Genomic DNA, 20,161 nt, shown 5'->3' on the forward strand with positions numbered 1-20,161 from the left:
GAGTTTTATAGTTTCTGGTCTTACATTTAGAACTGCCATATGACCCAGCAATCCCACTTTTGGGCATACACACTGAGGAAACCAGATCTGAAAGAGACACGTGCACCCCAATGTTCATTGCAGCACTGTTTATAATAGCCAGGACATAGAAGCAACCTAGATGCCCATCAGCAGATGAATGGATAAGGAAGCTGTGGTACATATACACCATGGAATATTACTCAGCTGTCAAAAAGAATTCATTTGAATCAGTCCTAATGAGATGGATGAAACTGGAGCCCCTTATACAGAGTGAAGTAAGCCAGAAAGATAAAGAACATTACAGCATACTAACACATATATATGGAATTTAGAAAGATGGTAATGATAACCCTATATGCAAAACAGAAAAAGAGACACAGAAATACAGAACAGACTTTTGAACTCTGTGGGAGAATGTGAGGGTGGGATGTTTCAAAAGAACAGCATGTATACTATCTATGGTGAAACAGATCACCAGCCCAGGTGGGATGCATGAGACAAGTGCTCGGGCCTGGTGCACTGGGAAGACCCAGAGGAGTCGGGTGAAGAGGGAGGTGGGAGGGGGGATCGGGATGGGGAATAAGTGTAAATCTATGGCTGATTCATATCAATGTATGACAAAACCCACTGAAATGTTGTGAAGTAATTAGCCTCCAACTAATAAAAAAATTAAAAAAATAAAAAATAAAAAAAAATAAAAAAAGTCGCTAATTCTGGAGTGATACTTCAAATACTGCAAATACACCTTTATTTCCCCACTATAGCTAGCACACAAATAATACCTTTTTGTGCAAAAAATAGAATTAGAAGTTGTTTTAGGCACTGATTGTTTTATACTTTTATTTCAAAATGTGTGCACTAAGATCTTTTTGATTTATCCCTATATATTCTGAATATTAATAAGCCAAAAAGCATTCATTCAATCAAATAAATGATGTATATAGTATCTTAAAAGAATGATTCATTGATATGTTTTCTATGGTGTTAAATTTTGAAAAATGTTTGAACTCTTTCTTTAATACGGATCACTATGGAGTCCTTACATCTTGTTCTTCAGCCAGTGTCAGCTATAAACCTCTTTTTCCTCCAATCTAATATCCTCCAGATCTTTTCTTCCCTTATAAACAAGTAAAATTTTTATCTAGCATTCCTCCCCTGCTCCCCTCTGTTTCACCTGTTGCTATATGTAGGTTCTTATCTTGCTTTTGCAGCTCTGGGACTCACTGTGTTATTATGAACCCCTATGCAGGACTGGATACCCAGGCTCAAATTCTGGATCTGACGCTTGCCTAGGGGAAAGCTGGCAAGTTTCCTGAACCCTCTCAGCCTCAAAGCCATTCTGCAGATCAAATCAATATATGGATGCTAATGAAATGTTCCCTCCTATTTTATGACAAATACAGTTGGGTGATGGCTAAAAATATGATTTGCTTTTCAAATAAACTGTAATAAGTGCTATTTGACTTTTTACCATCTTAGTTTATGGCTCTAGATGATCCTTCTTTCTAAGGTCACTGATGTCCTCCTAAGATTCAAATTTATATGGTTTAATAGCATGTGACTCATCGTTTCTTAAACTTCTCTCTTCTTTTGACTTCCATGAGATCACTCTGTCCTAGTTTTTATTTTCAGCCCTAAAAGATTCTTCTCAGTCTCCTTGTCCTCTTATCCTCAGTGCCTATTCCTGCTTTATGTCTCTATGATTTTTTCTGTTTTTATTTTCCTGAATGAGTTTTCTTCTACTACTACTAGCCCTTTCCCTAGAGTGCAGTAACTAGCACAAATTTCTTGCCTGATTTTCAGCCTCATAAAAGTATCTACTGACCCTCTTGTATGTGCCTGCAGATACTTTATATGAAATATGTCTGAACTCAATTATTCATATCCCATGAAGTTGTCTCTTCTTATTTTCAGTGTCTTGGAATGGCTCCACCAGCCACCCAATGCAAGAAGAATCCTAGGTTCCCTTTCTCGTCTTCCCTCTGTACTAATCAGGGTTCTCCAGAGAAATAGAACCCAACAGATGTATAATATGGAGAAAGATGTATTTTAAGGAATTGGCTCACATGATTGCAGAATCTTGGCAAATTCAAACTCTGCAGGGTAGGCTAGCAGGCTGGAGGCCCAGGCAATAGTGGCAATTCAAGTTCAAAAGCAGTCTGTTGGCAGAATTCCCTCTTCTGGGGAGGTCAGTCTTTTTTTCTATTAAGACCTTCAGTTGATTGCATGAAGCTTGGCCATATTACAGAGGATACTCTGCTTTCCTCAAAGTCTGTTGATTTAAGCGTTAACCTCATCTAAAAATGCCTTCACAGAAACATCTAGAATAATATCTGACCAAAGATCTAGATAAGGGGATCTAGCCAAATTGACACATAAAATTAACCATCACACTCCCTCATCACAAAATTCCTACCTGTTTTACCTATTTGTATCTATCAACTTTATCAACTGGCTCCATCCACTCCCTTCTTCTGGAAGCCCAGGCTATCATCTCCTGCCTTGACTATAGCAAGAGTGTCTAAAATCTCTGACTACAACCTTTTCCCTCCCAGTCCATTCTCTATACTGAGGAATAACCACCATAGTTGTCATTTTAAAGTACTAAATTCTGACTATGTTAACAGCATGCTTAAAATTACTAAATATCTTTCCTTCACTTTCTGGAGACTCTTTCCTCATAAGGATGATATATAAGTCACTCATGATCAGATATTTGAATTTATTCCATTCTTGCTTCTCATCACTCTTCCACAAACCCAGTACTCCAAGTATACTAAGTTATTTGCTGTTCAATAAACAAGTCAGGCTGTCTTATGTATCCATACATTTCCAAATGCTGTCCTATTTAGACTATTTGTCTAGTTTTTCTTTGTTTGATTGGGTCTCATTTTTGCTTTAAGACTCAGCTCAGTCACCAGCTTCTCCAGCAAAGTGTCACCGGTGTCACAGGAGTGAGATAGCTATCCACTCACCGCATAACAGGAACACCTATGTTCTATTCTTAACTGAGTTAATCCCTGAAAAATGCTTAGAACTCAGTTTGGCATATAGTAAACGCTCTCTGTAGTTAGTTGCTATTATTTTTAACAGTAATAATATAATTTATAACACATTAAATTGCAAATGCTAACTGATTCATCCATGGCTCAAAAAATAAAGAATAATAAATTTACACTTGTAACTCCCTAGCTCTTAGCACTGTGCCTGACTCATAATAGGTAATAAATAAGTGTCACTGAATGAAATAATATTTTAATATTAGAGATGTATGATGTTTCCTGCAAAACAAAAAAATCCCTTGTACAAAAAGTTTCAGATATAATGCCAGATGTTCTAAACTTCAAACAAGAATAGGGGAATTTTTCAATGTAATTTTACTAAAAGCCTTCATAAAAATTAAATCAGAATTCATCACATATTTATAGATGTTTTGACATTATCTTCTGCCAATCATATATATATGGTATGTGTAAAGTGTTACTAAGAATACTTCAGGACATGGTTACTGAATGAAATGTCATTAAAATTATCTTAGTATTATTTTTCTAAACTTTTTAAGTAATGTGCAAATCACTTTATTCAAAACCTTACAATGCACATTGTTATTTTATTTCCACCTCATTGCACCACATTTTAACTTTATATAAATCTTCTTTTCTAACTTGTCAATTTTTCTCCCATTCTACCTCCTAAAAAAGAAGAATCTTCTAAAGAGTTCAAGTCAGGTTTGTCCCATGCTAATGGTTTAAGAAGACAGTAAGTGATAGGTGAAACATAGTTACCAACTTCGAGGGTTTTTAAAATTACTTTAAAATAAATGAGAGTAGCAATTAAATATGGAAGTGCATTTATATTTCCTTAAGTTACAAAATTAGATTTTATTTATAATATATCTACAAATATGCTTTTTAAAATTATATAGAGAAAAAAACTGCATTTACATTTTTCATAAAATGTTCAATTTGGCTTATATATTTTGCAAATAATAATCTGTTTCAATGATTCTCACCCCTCTCTGCTGCCTGCACATAAGAATCACCTGGAAACCTAAAAAGGTATTGATATTGCATTCTTATTTCCAGGGATTGAGTTCTTCTCAGGTGGGATATGGGATAGGTTTTAAAATAAAAAAAACAATGCCAATTACACCTCAGTAAAAAATATATCAGATAATTTTAATGTATGTTGGGAACTAATGAAATGTTATTTTTCACACTCATACAAGGCTAGGTAATTATGGGACACTGTTCAGATGTAAATCTGTAGACTTGTATTTGCCCCCAGATATATTCCTGGATAAAAATAATTTCTTTTCAAAAATTTTGATTTGGGTTCTTCTTTTGTTGACAAATTTTTAAGAAATAATTGATAAATGTATGCTTTCTAGTATATCTATAACCAGTACTGGCATTAAATATTTGGTTCTATATTATATCTGATTTACTCCACTGTTAGCTCCAAGTAATTCAATATTAATTAAAGTCTAATGAGAAAGTGATAGAGTTAACATATAAACAATGTATTCATACAAGCCCACAGTTCCTAACCTTGACTGGACACCTTCACTGATAATACGTTCACTTGTGAGGGTTTAAGTCATTACAGGAGTCAAGCCACACTTCAGAGCAATGAAAGAATTTTTGCAGGTGAGGTTCAGTCATTAGTATTTTTGAAAATTCTCTGCCTTAGTCTGATATGCAGCTAAGCTTGATAAATATTGCTCTAAGCAAAGCCAAGAAAGGCACAAACATCCACAGTAGTTAAAATTGAGGAGTTTTTTTATGCCACATCTTGGTAATCTGGGATTATCACCCTCTAAATTACTTGTGTCACAGTGGTCAAAACAGATCTGGAAACACTAAAAAGATAATAACAGTTAATTACGACCAATGATATGTCAATAAATTTGAAAATATAACACCAAAACTGGCTGAAAAATAGTCTGAATACCTTACAGCTATCAATAAACTGAATTCATAAAGAAAAACCTACCCAGAAAGAAAACATTAGGCCGAGATTATTTCACTGGAAAATTTTCTAAACATATAAAAAGAATGTGCCAATTTTAAACAAACTTTCCCAAAGAAGAGAAAAATGTAAAAACATCCTCTAAGTCATTCTAAGTAAGTAGCATGACTGAAATCAAACCTGGAAAAAATATTTTAAGAAGGAATTACAGGCCAATTTCTCTTGTGAAATTAATTTCAAAATACTAAACAAAATAACAGAAAGTCAAATCTAGTAAAATTTTAAATTGTTATACATCTGGACCAAGTTAGCTTTATTTCAAGAATGCAAGATTGGTTTCATACTAGAAAAGAAATGTATGAACTAAGAAATAAATGATAAATTTCATATAATCATCTTAATAGACACAGAAGAGTAGTTTGCTAAAAAGTTTTTACGTTAGATAAAAACAGCAAACAAAAAAAAAAAAAACAGCAAACGAAGATATGAGAACTTCTCAATCTAGAAGATATTTGGAATACATCCGTATATAAGACAAAATATGCATACTCTGAGTATACATAAATTAAAAAATTATAGAAAACATAATAAAAGTATTACTCCATGTCCCTTGAGTAAACATTTAACCAAAGAGGATAGCCTGATGTCCAATGGACATATGAAAATATACTTCACCTCATCAGCCCCTGCTGCTGCTGCTAAGTCGCTTCAGTCGTGTCCGACTCTGTGCGACCCCATAGACGGCAGCCCACTAGGCTCCCCCGTCCCTGGGATTCTCCAGGCAAGAACACTGGAGTGGGTTGCCATTTCCTTCTCCAATGCATGAAAGTGAAAAGTGAAAGGGAAGTCGCTCTAGAGGATTACAAATTAAAGTCAAATTTGAGATATACCCATGAAATATCTAAAATTTTTTAAAGTGAAAGTACAATGCTGGCAAGAATGTGGAGCAAGCAAAACTCTCATATACTTCTTGTGGAAAACAAATTGGTACAACTGCTCTGAAAAAAAGCAGTTGGTAGCATCTGCTAAACTAGAATACATATACATACACACATGAAACATATATATTCTTATATTATAATAATTCTATCCAAGCTATATGTATAACAAAAATGCATACATAAAAATGAAATTAAGAGAATAATGAATAGCCACTTTCAAGGACATGAAAAAATAATAAGCTATACAGGAGTAAATTTAATAAAAGTCATGCAATTTTATTGAAAATTTAAAAATATTGCTGAAAGAAATTATCAGACAGGTAAATGGAAAGGCATTCCACATTCATGGATTGGAGGACTTAAACTATTAAGGTGGTACACTCCTTAAATTCATACACAATTTCCAAGCAATTCCTATCCAAATCCCAGAAGTTATTTTTGCACAATTGACGAGCTAATCCTAAAATTCATATGGAAGTGAAAGGGACATAGAAGAGCCAAAATAATCTTGAAAAAGGAGAATAAAGTGCAAGAATACAAGGTTTCTAATTTCAAAACTTACTACAATATCACAATATGCAGGTCTATGATACTGGCATGAGGGTAGACATATAGACCAATGGAATACAATTGATCATCCAGAAATAAATCCTTATATTTATGGTCTATTAATTTTCAATAATAGTGCCAAGACAATTAAACCAGGTAAGAGTAGTGTTTCAATAAACTGTGCTGGAACAAATTAATATCTACATGCAAAAAAAATTGTATCCTTAACTCACACCATACACAAAAATTAACTTCAAATGGATCATACATTTAAATGAAATATTCTATGAGGCAATTATTCAATGAAAAAAATACTAATAGAACCATCTAAAATGTTCAAACATTTAACGAAAGTTTATAGTTCTGTTGGAAACTTTGGGTAATATTAGAAATTAGACATGTATAAATCATTTAAAATTTTAAAAAATAGCTTAGCTCTAGGAGAAATGTTTATAAGAAAGGAAATATAATTATGATACACTTTATGATTTAACTGAGAAAATTATTACATAGAAAAAATAATATAAGTTATGAATATTTACCCAGAATTTTAATATAACTCTATTTGGAAGATAAAAGGATAGAAGTTTTACGTGTGAGTTTAATATTTGTCTTTTAGAATATGTATATTGAGTTATACTAAATTTACAAAATAATTATGAATTAAGAATACATGATACAAAAGTTTCTTTGGACTTCATCTTCAACTATTTAGTAAAATTATGAAATATCCATGCCTTATTTGCTTCAAATAAAATATAGGCATTTATTTAAAGTTATTTTAAATGAATAGGAAACAAAAATAATATTCTATTTTTCATTTGTCAAATTTCTTCTAACAAAATTATATAATAACCTGAAATGATCTTCTGTACTTCATGTTTGACTTTCTCAGCAGGTCAAGTAGTTATTTTGGCAAAATATATTGAAAGGCTTCATCATTTTCCCAAGATTCTTATTTAATCCTTTGATTTCATTCATTCTGTCTTTTTTGACTGGTGCATACTTTACATACAATTACATCCCCTAGTATTAAGTGGACAGCTTGACGACTTCTGCATATAGTATTTATTCTAACCATTATTACATCATTATAGAGAAGACATTCATGCCCTGATGTACTCTGAACATCATCACACTTAACATTCTGTTCCTTAATTGTTAAATTAATTGAGTCAATTCAAAGTTGAAATAGTCCCGACTCAATTAATAATTTAAAGCTTGAACTTGGTACAAGTTAATCTCTCCAACTTCTGCACTTAGTGGAAAACCCCCACAGCTTCTTGAGGAGGTCAGGTGTAAGTCCCTTCTTCCCTCTTTCCATGTGGTAGTTCTACACGACATATCTGTCCTTTCTGTTACTACCTAGAGTTTCTGCCAATTCCAAACAAGATTAAAGCAAGCAAAGTTTAGAGAGATGTGGAAGGATTCGTGGCAGTCAGAGGAGGCAAAAATTTCTCAAGTGATTGCTCCAATTATAAAATGGTCTCTAACTCTTTCCAGGGAAATGCTTAAATATAACATTTTTTTCCTGTGTTTTGGGGGATATTCTCGCTGAACTTCTCCAATTTTAACTTTGTGATACAATCATTGTTGTTCTTTGGCTCAGAGCTTAATATTTCCCCTAAGCTTCTTGCATCTCCTTGAGATTAGTTTCCTTCACTCCGTGGCAGGAGTCCTCACACTGCTGTCTTCTCTTTTGCAGGCTGCTTTGCCAGATGCTTGCTCTTTAGCACCAGGTTCACCCATGTTCTGTTGCCAAAAACTCACTTAAGACTGTCTAGTGATCCAGCTGAAAACCCAAGAGACCATCACACTCTTCATCAGTCCAATATTTTTCTACACAACCTCTGCAGTTCTCACAGTCCTTGCGTGTAAAAGTTACATGACCACTTTCAGTTCCAAGTACGTATCCAATATTTTCTCATATGTCTGGCTTTATATGTATGAGCCCCTAAAACTGGAATGTCCACACAACGTGCATATACCCATCTTTGCATTGGTAAATCTTATCCATTCCTCAAGCTCCAGCCTACAAGCTGACTAGTCAGTATTTCCTGATTTTTCCCAGTTAATCCAATTATCTTCTTCCTCTAAATTTCCAGCTTTACCTTCTGAGCCACCAGGGAAGCACCTATCTGTACCTCCCTCGTGATAATTATTAATACTTTTCACTTAGATGCTCTAATGCTCCTTCGTGTAAGAGACTAAATTTTACATTTCCTTATCCTACACAGAACTTAAGCCACTGTTTATACTTTATAGCCATGTAATAAAATATATTAAAAAAAATAGTAATTCCTATGGACTCACCATATATTTCCCTGTGATAATACTAAATTTTAATACCTTTGAAAGTAAGAAATAATATATACTGATAAGAAAGCAAAATAGAACCTTACATAAGGTATCCTTAGTCTCAGCTTCATATCTATAAAATGGAAAAATAATACATTGCAAGGATTAAAGAAAATGGCATATACAATGGTGTCTGGAAGATCAAGTGCTTACTCAGTAGAATGATGTCAATTCCTAGTAGAATATAAGCTGCCACCACTGCTACTTACATACCATTGTCCCTTAATTCTAATGGATGAACACTCTTACTCCCTAATTTCTATACCATTAAGATGAATATTTTAATAAGAATATGTCTTGATTTTTTTAAAAAACTTACAAAGATATATGAAAAGAAAACCCTTCATATTGTTACCACCTTGAGATAACTAATATTGACATTTTGGTATCAACCATTCAACACTGACTTCTATTTGTATGTCTTCACAAATTATAAAAGTTTTATTAAACATTGAATGCTTAAAACTTGATTTTTTGTCTAATAATTTAGTATACCTACTGTATATAAATACACAGTCCTCAGTCTTTCTCTGTCTCTATCTTTTTGTCTATCTCTCTATCTATCTCTTTGAGAGAAAATACAAAGGAATAATATGTAATATATGTATATGCCTACCTATTTATATATTCATGAAATTATCTACAATTTTTAGTATAAATGCATAGAAGCATAATTTCTATGCTAAAATTATACACTGTTTTGTAGATCCTAATATGAGTTTCCCTGGTGGCTCAGATGGTAAAAATGGGGTCAATCCCTGAGTTGGGAAGATCCCCTAGAGGAAGGCATGGCAACCCACTCCAGTATTCTTGCCTGGAGAATCCCCATGGATTCTAATGCATATTGCTAAATACACACTGCTACATTGCAAAAGTATACAAAATGACCATTTTATTCACATTTAATTTTTTGAGTAGTAATATAAAAATTTACTGATTTGCTGAAAGAAACCCAGTATTTTATTGTTTTCATAGGCATTTTGTGTGTTAGTGACATGAAGCATTAGCCATACATTTATATTCAGCTTTTGTATTGTACGGAGAAGGAAATGGCAACCCACTCCAGTACTCTTGCCTGGAAAATCCCATGGATGGAGAAGCCTGGTGGGCTACAGTCCATGGGGTTGCAGAGTCGGGCACGACTGAGCAAATTCACTTCATTTCACTTTGTATTGTATAATTTTGTCTCTAATGAAAAGTAAGCTAGTTTTAAACTACAGCAACATACATGTCTACCTTTCAAAGATTATTTCTTTCTAAATTACAGTATGCAGCAGATAAATTAAAAGCAAACAAACATTCAGCACGGTGGTTTGAGAAGCTCACAGGATAATATATTTTCAAAAGAAGAGAAAGTAAAGCCAGGAAAACCACCAAGCATACAGTGCCTTAGAGCTCTTCACCATGGTGCACGAAACACACGGAAACATTAAAACAAGATTGCGTCCCCACCAACTAAAGTTAATCCTGAGAAAAATTGCAATTGTGTAGTAAATTTCAGAAATGTTTTCATTTATATTGTTAACACTCGGTCAGTAGTCCAGAAATTTCACTTACGTGAATATTTTATTCCTATGATGAAAGATAGCACACTGATTTATTTTATTCCATTGTTACAAAATCACTTTGTATACCTACAGTTTTATGACCACAGAATATAATTTGGGGTATATATCACAATGATAGATACTTGGACTTCTCAACTTCCATATATTTCCACATGAATGTAAAAAAGAATATAGTATAAATTGGAGGAGGTCCAAATTCTTTCTTCTTAACTCTAAATTTTCACATACTATTTCCTTTTAGCCAAGCAAAGATGCACTAATTTTCTTTAAAAAATTGATTTTTTTTTTATCATCAGGGTAAAAATATTGCCTAGAAGAATGTCTACTGTATAGTAAAAACCGAAGACATTTGTTGAATACATAGTATTAAAGCAAAGTATCATGCTTACTTTTATGAACAAGAACATGTTAATCAAATGATTACTGTTAGCTAAAAATACTTAGTCATTAATCAAAATTTGATAAAATGTTTATATTTCTCAAATATATAATAAATTAATTTCACTATGTATATGAAATGGAGAAGGAAATGGCAACCCACTCCAGGATGGCTGCCCGGAGAATCCCAAGGACCCAGGAGCCTGGTGGGCTACAGCCCGTGGGGTCGCAAAGAATCGGACACGACTGAGCAACTAACAGTTTCACATGGATACGTAAAGCCGGTAGTGTGATCTAAAGAGAAAGATCTTACATAGGCTAAGACTTAAAACCCTTAGGTTTTAGTCCTGTGGCTCCACTGATAATTATGTGATATGGAAAAAAACACTTAACCTTCCTTCGTATCATTTTCTCCAGCTGGAGAATAGTAATAATAATAACTCCCTATGCAGCACAGATGGTTGTTGTAAAGATAAAATGAGATGATAGACGCAGAAGTGCTGTCAAATATAAAACTACATAAATATAGGATAATATATAGACATGTTCAAACAAAAGGAAAACCAAAAGCTAAATCGGACTGCAGTGCTTTCAACTCTGAATAGAGTTAGATAAGGAAAGATAACCTAAATAAAACCCCAAAGAACTAGGTTTTCTTTTAATAAGCAGCAGTTTGAAATAGAGAACCTCTAAATGTCCATATTGTATTCTGGATACTGGCCAAAGCTCCAAAGTATTTCTAAATAGGAATAGGTAGGAGACTGCAAGTGTGAAGTCTGTGATTATTTTTTCTTACAAAGTGATTTTATTCTCTTATGTCCCAAATAAATGCACATGTAACTGACATAGGAAAGCTCAGCTGTAGTCACAGTTGGCCCACGCTCATAGAGTGATCTAGAACAATTATTTTTCCTCATCTCTCAAGGCTTCATTTTTCACACTAGAAAATACACTATTTCCATAAAGACTTTTATAATGAAAGATACACACATACACAGAGTGGGGGCTTCCCTCATAGCTCAGTCGGTAAAGAATCTGCCTGCAATGCAGGAGACCTGGGTTCGATTCCTGGGTTGGGAAGATCCCCTGGAGAAAGAAATGGCAATCCACTCCAGTATTCTTGCCTGGAAAATCCCATGGACAGAGGAGCCTGGCAGGCTACAGTCCATGGGGTCGCAAGAGTCGGACAGGATTTAGCAACTAAACCACTAAATCACCACCACCATATATAAAGTATGGAGGCATGCCTATGTGGGAAAATTTGGCCAATATGTATATTACAAACATTCAGAAATATAAAATTCATAAATTCCCTACACTGTTGATTCAGTAATATTGTTGAGCACCTAAAAGTTGCAAAGCTTGAGCTAGACCCAAAATAAATAACCAATTAATGACTCTCAATAGGAGGGAATAGTTCCATAAGCAAAAAACACAAAATTAGATATGAAAAAGACTCCAATTCTTGGCAGAATTAGTGCTGCTTAGTGCCAGAATATTAAAATGGAGCACTTTTATGTATTTATTTTTTAAATTTTTATTTGAGGATAGTCAATTTACAAGGTTGTGTTAGTTTCAGATGTACAGCAAAGTGAATCAGTTATATACATATGTACATCGACTCTTTTCTAGATGACTTACCCCATATAGGCCGTTACAGAGTATGGAGTAGAGTTCCCTGTGCTATATAGTAGGTCCTCATTAGTTATGTATTTTATATATCATAGCTTGTATGTGTCAATTCTAATCTTCCAAGTTATCCCTCTTCCATCTTACGCCCTGGTAACCATAAATTTATATTCTACACCTGTAACTCTAGTTCTGTTTTTTACATAAACTCATCCGTACCTTATTTTTAAGATTCTATATGCAAGTGATATCAAATTTTTCCTTCTCTGACTTACTTCACTCATTATGAAGTAATGACAATCTCTGAGCACATTTTAAAAGTTAAAATGTTTTTAGATTGCTTTTTAATTTACAAGAAAATAAACATTTAAGGGGTACTGTCAACATTCAGAAGGCTTACATTATGTATGTTATATTGCTGATGGACTAGAGATAACAGCATTATCTGTTCAAAATCTTAAATTAATGCCACATGGCTTTCAATATATGCCCAAATTTTTGTCATATTTTATAAAAGGTATATACCAATTGACTTTAGTTAAACTTTGGAACTAGACCCACTCAAAATAAAAAAAAATAACTATAATTAAAATTTAATCCTCTTAAAAATCAAGTTAAATTTCATATTCAAAATGGTTCTGGCTTAACAAAATTAATTATTTTTTTAACTTGCTGATTGCTTTATTACAGTAAGATTTATCAACTTTACTAGTTTCTGAAATCAACTCATTTTCATTTTTTAAAATATCCTTGCCTTTTTTTTTTCAGTTGCTAAACAAATTAACTCCTTAAACAGCTTTCAGTTTTTAAAAGTGTTACTTTCATAGTTTACCTAGAAAACTCTCTATCTGCTTGTGTCTCCTCTCTACAATTATCAATAGTCTGACTGAAAAATACTGGCACTGCACAACTTTGACATCATATTGGTTAACACATTAAATTGGAATTGATTTCTTTGTGTACCTGATTTTTTTTCATAGAAACAGATAAGAGAGTATCAGGGAGAGACTGGTGTTTTACATTCATTATAATATACTTTCAAATGAGTGCAAATTCTTGATATAAATATTTTGCTACAAGAAATGTGTCCTAATTTCTGAAACTTAACTATTTATTTTTTCAAAGCTTGAGGAGGTATCAAAAAAGTATCTAATTTCATCAAATTACCTAGACTTCTAGTGTTTCAATAGTCCCTTAAAATTGCACGCAGATTTTCAGATCTAATAGAAAGACAGCTGAGAACCTGGAGAATTAACCAGATAAAATCCACCGAAACAAATAATAAAAAAAAGGAAAAATTAAAATGAAGTGAAATAATTCACAGTGGCTAAAAGTTAGAGAAAAGAGGACCCCAAGAATCTAAACCTTTTCCTGAAGTGTTTTGCAAAGTCCAGATTTCCATGATTTTTCCATTGATGAGTACAAGGTAGAGGGAACAGGATATAAAGCCTTGAACCTGATAAGGTAGAGAATGTAATGAGAAAGTCTCCGTATCCAGGTAAGACTTCAAAGGACACCCTACCAGTGTAATAATGAAGTAAAAATGGAGGTGTCACAATGGAGAAAAGAACAGGAGAAGGTGACTGTCTGAAACTTGGCACGAAGCAAAAGGACGTATGTATGTCTGACTCTGCAAGCTCCTGGACTGGAGCTCGCCAGGTTCCTCTGTCCAAAGAATTTTCCAGGCAAGAATACTGGAATGGGTTGCCATTTCCTACTCCTGGCGATCTTCCCAACCCAGGGATGAACCCAGGTCTCTCGCATCTCCTGCATTGGCAGGTGGATTCTTTACCACTGTGCCACCTGGGAAGTAGAAAGGAATAGACAAAATTTCTCCCCTATGAATTTGTTGCAAGCATGTGAGTCCTATAATATATAGTCACTGTTGTATGATAAGCCTCATGAGGAATATTTAAAGTGTTTCTGGTGTGCTATTACTTGAGGGGATCAACAGAAGCAAGCATGAATCCTCTTGGAAGAGTATAGATTTACCCCAACAAGGAATAAATTTCCATACAGAAACTTCAAAGGTAAATCAGAAATTTACATGAAAAGAGAAAAAAACACAAAACCACACAGGGGGAAAAGGCATCATGGATGATATCTAAAAGAAAAGACAGAAGGCAGATTCATATCCTTAAAGACTTAACATATTATAATTATCAGCAATCAAATACAAAATAAGTATGACTAATATGAAAAAATAAATAAAAGAGAAGCTCAAAAACTCAAGCAAGGAAAAAAGTCCATAAAAGACACCTGATCATACTGAAAAATAGCAAAACATAACGCTTAAAATGTACAATATAATTAAAATGTAAAACAAATTTGACATATTGAAGAACATAATGTTCATCTGATGAAGTGAGAATTATTGAATTGAAACACAGAACCGAAGAACTGATGCAAAAGAAACATTCAAACAAACCAATGAATGGAAAAAATTTAAAGATAGTTTAAAATGTTCTAATGCATAGAACTTTGAATTTCAGAAGAATATGATAGAGTTGAGGCAATTATCAGAGATGATGGCAAAGAATTTTTCAGACTTATGAAAAAGCACTAAATCTGAAGCCAAGAAAGTCAAATGAAATTCAAGCATTATAAACAAAAATAATAATATCTGGAATCATGGTGGAATTGTAGAGCATCAAAGACAAAAATAAGATATTAAATGTAACCAGAGATAAAAGAAAAACTCAATATAAAGGAAAGCAATAAAACTGACAGCTGAATTCTCAACAGCAATAATGGGAGACAAAACATGGCATATTATCAATCCTCTCTAATGTCTGTATTGGAAGAATATACAGTTTTCTCTATTGCAAGGGAGAGAGCCAACTGATTCAAACACTTTAGAGAACTCTCAGACAATTTCTTTAAAAAAAGTTAAATCCATCTATATCCTGTTGTTTTCAGCCACCAAGTCATGTCTGACTCTTTGCAGCCCACTGGACTGGAGCACACCAAGCCTGTCCCTCATCATCTCTTGGAGTTCTCCCATGTTCATGTCCACTGAATCAGTGATGCCATCCAACCATCCCATCCTCTGATGATGCCTCTATATCCTATGATCCAACAACTGTATGCCTAGATACTTACCCAAGAGAAATGAAAAATACAGCACAGGAAGACTTGTACTCAGATGTTCGTAACAGTTACACACGAAATTCCAGTGCTTCTGCAAGGCTAAGTGCAGTGGCAGCTACATAGCTTCCTACCCCCCAATATTGCCCCAAACAATGAACAAGAAGATAAAATCAAACTCTACATAAAACTATGTCTTCAACATCAGCTGCAGATAGACAATACTAAAACACCAAAATAACTATAAGTGAAAAAAAAATCACATCCTATTTTAAAAAAATTATTTATTTTAATTGGAGGCTAATTACTTTACAATATTATAGTGGCTTTCGCCATACATTGACATGAATCAGCCACAGGTGCACACGTGTCCCCCATCTGGAACCCCCCTCCCACCTCCCTCCCCATCCCGCCCCTCAGGGTCATCCCAGTGCACTGGCTCTGAGCACCCTGTCTCATATATTAAACCTGGACTGGCTATCTATTTCAATATGGTATTATACATGTTGGTATTATACATGTTTCAATGCCACTCTTTCAGATCATCCCACCCTCGCCTTCTCCCACAGAGTCCAAAAGTCTGTTCTTTACATCTCTGTCTCTTTTGCTGTCTCACATATAGGGTCATTGTTACCATTTTTCTAAATCTCAAATATATGTGTTAATATACTGTCTTGGTGTTTTTCTTTCTGACTTACTTCACTCTGTATAATAGGCTCCAGTTTCATCCACCTCATTAGAACTGTTTCAAATGCATTCTTTTTAATGGCTGAGTAATATTCCATGGTGTATATGTACCACAGCTTCCTTATCCATTCATCTGCTGATGGGCATCTAGGTTGCTTCCATGTCCTGGCTATTGTAAACAGTGCTGCGATGAACATTGGGGTGCACGTGTCTCTTTCAGATCTGGTTTCCTCAGTGTGTATGCCCAGGAGTGGGATTGCTGGGTCATATGGCAGTTCTATTTCCAATTTTTAAAGGAATCTCCACACTGTTCTCCATAGTGGCTGTACTAGTTTGCATTCCACCAACAGTGTAAGAGGGTTCCCCTTTTCTCCATACCCTCTCCAGCATTTATTGCTTGTAGACATTTTGATAGCAGCCATTCTGACAGGCATGAGATGGTACCTCATTGTGGTTTTGATTTGCATTTCTCTGATAATGAGTGATGTTGAGCATCTTTTCATGTGTTTGTTAGCCATCTGTATGTCTTCTTGGCAAAATGTCTGTTTAGTTCCTTGGCCCATTTTTTGATAGGGTTGTTTATTTTTCTGGTATTGAGCTGCATGAGCTGCTTGTATATTTTTGAGATTAATTCTTTGTTAGTGGCATCGTTTGCTATTCTTCTCTCCCATTCTGAAGGCTGTCTTTTCACCTTGCTTATAGTTTCCTTTTTGTGCAAAAACTTTTAAGCTTAATTAGGTCCCATATGTTTATTTTTGCTTTTATTTCCATTACTCTGATAGGTGGGTCACAGAGGATCCTGTGATTTATGTCAGAGAGTGTTTTGCCTACATTTTCCTCTAGGAGTTTTATAGTTTCTGATCTTAACTAGAACACTTTCTAACACCATACACAAAAATAAACTAAAAATGGATTAAAGATCTAAATATAAGACCACATCCTTTCACACCATCTCTCCTTCTCCCACTCGACCCCTGCCCTGTTGCAGGGTTTTTAGACAAGCAAAGGCAGATCCAGAAAAACCCCAAGGAGGGAAAAAGAGAGAACTAATGAAGGGGCCTGAGAGGGATCAAAATAAGCATCAGGAAGATTAAGCTCACCTTAATCTAAAATTAATTAAGTGTCTAGGCAGATCAGAGCATGGGCTATAAGGAAGGAAATTCAAAGTATATATGATTTAAGAGAACAAGTGCAATCTAAAAGGGGTACTTTTAAAAATGCATATCTTTGGGGGAAGACAACAGAACAAAGAAAAATGAGAAAATCACTCATTGGGTGGAGAAAAGAAAAAGTCTAGAGGACAATAATTTTTGCCTAATACCCTCATAAAAGTGAATGCAGCCATTTGAAGTATTACAAAACCAAGGGGAAGGAGACCAGACATTTAGGAAAGTTTTTCTAGTTTTCCTTGGCTTGCCTCAGAGTCCTAGATGTATATGTGTACATGGGGGAAATCTAGGCTATGTCATAACAAAAAGGAACCGTAAATCAGAGGATTTATGACCTCTGTTTCACCACACCAATATAAAACAAACAAACAAAAAGACAAAGTACCTGGACTGTGCTCTACTAATAAATTAGAATGGCATTGAGCTAGGAATCTTTTAAAACACCCAAATACCTTAATAGTGAGCAGAGGAAGCTCAGTAAGTCCATATTAAGCTATTGTAAAATATCAGGAAAGAAAATGTCATATTGGCCTATTGAATAAAATCCTCCTTCCTGAAAACAAGAAGCAGAAAAAATTTTTTTTAAAAAAATCAACTTTTAAAGTGTAATTATATATGTCCAATCCAGCCTGCAAGGATAGGGGAATAAAAAACTATTTGGACTAGAAATTCAAATATAATAAACAGAAGCAAACCTAAATAGAGGGAGATGATAAAAAGAAGTTGATTGAACTCAGGAAAGAAATGGAAATACTGAAAGCAAAATTAACTCAGAAATAAAGAATAAATCACAAGGGTCCCAAAGAAGGATATAATCAAAGGGAAATTGAACAGGGCACTGAAAATAGGCAGGAAAGCAATGAAGAAAATACAAATCAAAAAATGAAAGAAGTTAAAAAGCTTAGAAAGAAAGTAATAGAAATCGAAAAACAGCAAAGAAGGAATAATATTCTTATCACCTGAACCCCTGAAGGAGTAAAACAAAATGTTGGATAGAGCAAATGTGTAAAACTACAACGCAAAATAATTTCCTGTTTTTGCTTGCATTATTTCCTAAATGGCAGACTTCTTGTTTCCTAGTTCCTCTCTTTTCCTAGTTTTTCAATTAGCTGCATTTGCTTTTATGTTAAAAATAGTCAAAAATTACTCAAATTAAATGACCATAACTCCCTGTGTATTTATAAAATTTTGTTTTTCAAAATATTTAAAAATAGTGCCTACAATTCTGTAATTCGGAGAATGTGCTATTCCCATTGAGCAGATAGGGGAACTTGGCATGATAGAGGGAGACCTCGCTTAGGTTTCTCAGCTACACAATTATGAACCCAGCTCTAGCAGTCCCGTGTTGAGTTCTCCCCAACACTCTTTAAACCACGTAGTCACTGCACTGAATTGGTCAACATACGTTGAGTTTATATAATATGCTAGCAATTGAACAAAGTCACAGACTGTCCAATCTCCAAAGATCCTTCCTGTGTTATCATATGAATATATTGATGCTGCTCTTAGTGTTTTTCTTAGGTCCCTTTAAAAAAAAAAAAAACGAGTGCCCCAACCAGAAATTTTATCATTTCATTTTTCCAGGCCCTAGAGCAGCTTCATCTACTATGGCTTCTCCTTGCAGAAAAATATGTTACTGGGTGTTTTTATGTTTGTTTTTGCTTCTATCCTTCCTTACTACAATTGATATCTCCAAGTGGAGTAACAAAAGCGACAACAAACATTTTTTTTTCACGTCAAAAAACAGTTATTCAATTTACCAGAGTTAATAAAAATGGGTGTTTTTTTCCCCTCATATGGCTGGGTCACAGTGATTTTATATACAATCATATCTTCCAACACCTTTGTCTCCAATACGTTTTTCTTCATTTCTACAGTCTCCAGGAGCTTTTTAAAAAGTCACATTCTAATGATATAATAATAAGTCTCTATTTTAAGAGTTCAATCTCTATTATCACCTACTTGAGAACAAATTAGCTACTATATAATAAATGGAAACTAAAATTTAAGATGTAGGAGTTTCAAATGTCTATTACTGCTAACCAAATGAGAGCTCCTCTACTGAGACCTACACTACATGCAGAAGAAAAGGTGTGGTTGATGCATTAAAAAGTTGCTTTTTGTATCCAAAATACAGTTCAAATCAGTCTGTAACTCTCATCTTAAAGAATGATTCTGAATTTCCAGCACCATGGTAAATATTTTCTGTTGAATATTTTGCTATTATCTTAAACAAAACCCGCTTTCTCTCTCTCTCTCAAATAGCTTCATTTCCTGATTGACCTGTTTTCAATTAATGGGGCTTGAGAGCTTAGGGCATCCATTGTCACATCCATGTTTTCTTCCCCTGTATTTAATCAGTCACTAAATCCATCCATTGTTTCTCAAGCTTCTCTCATCTGGACCCTTCATTTTCATCATTACCACTCTTTGAGCCCTCACTGCTTCATACTTGGACTCCTGATTTATTTCTCTACTTTACGTCTTTTTCCTCTAATAGATTACATGTACCACCTCAAGAGCAAGATCAATGTCACCAACACACTATTTTCCCATTGTCTCTACACTGCAGGTAGAAAGCCTAGAATTGAAATTTAAGGCCACTGTAGTCCAATTCCAACCTGCGTTCCTCACTTTCGCCCTTTACATAAGTCCTTCTCTGACTAGACTAGGATAGTCAAACCAACTCGCGACAATACATTCCGCTGTAAACTCTTTCATAAAAGGAGTACATGGGCTAGAATAATTTGATTTGACTGGTAGCAACTAAGCACTCAATTCAAGATTCCTTAAGTAGTGTTTT

The sequence above is a fragment of the Cervus canadensis genome, chromosome 4 (assembly GCF_019320065.1).
Source record: "Cervus canadensis isolate Bull #8, Minnesota chromosome 4, ASM1932006v1, whole genome shotgun sequence".
In the NCBI taxonomy this organism is placed as follows: Eukaryota; Metazoa; Chordata; class Mammalia; order Artiodactyla; family Cervidae; genus Cervus; species Cervus canadensis.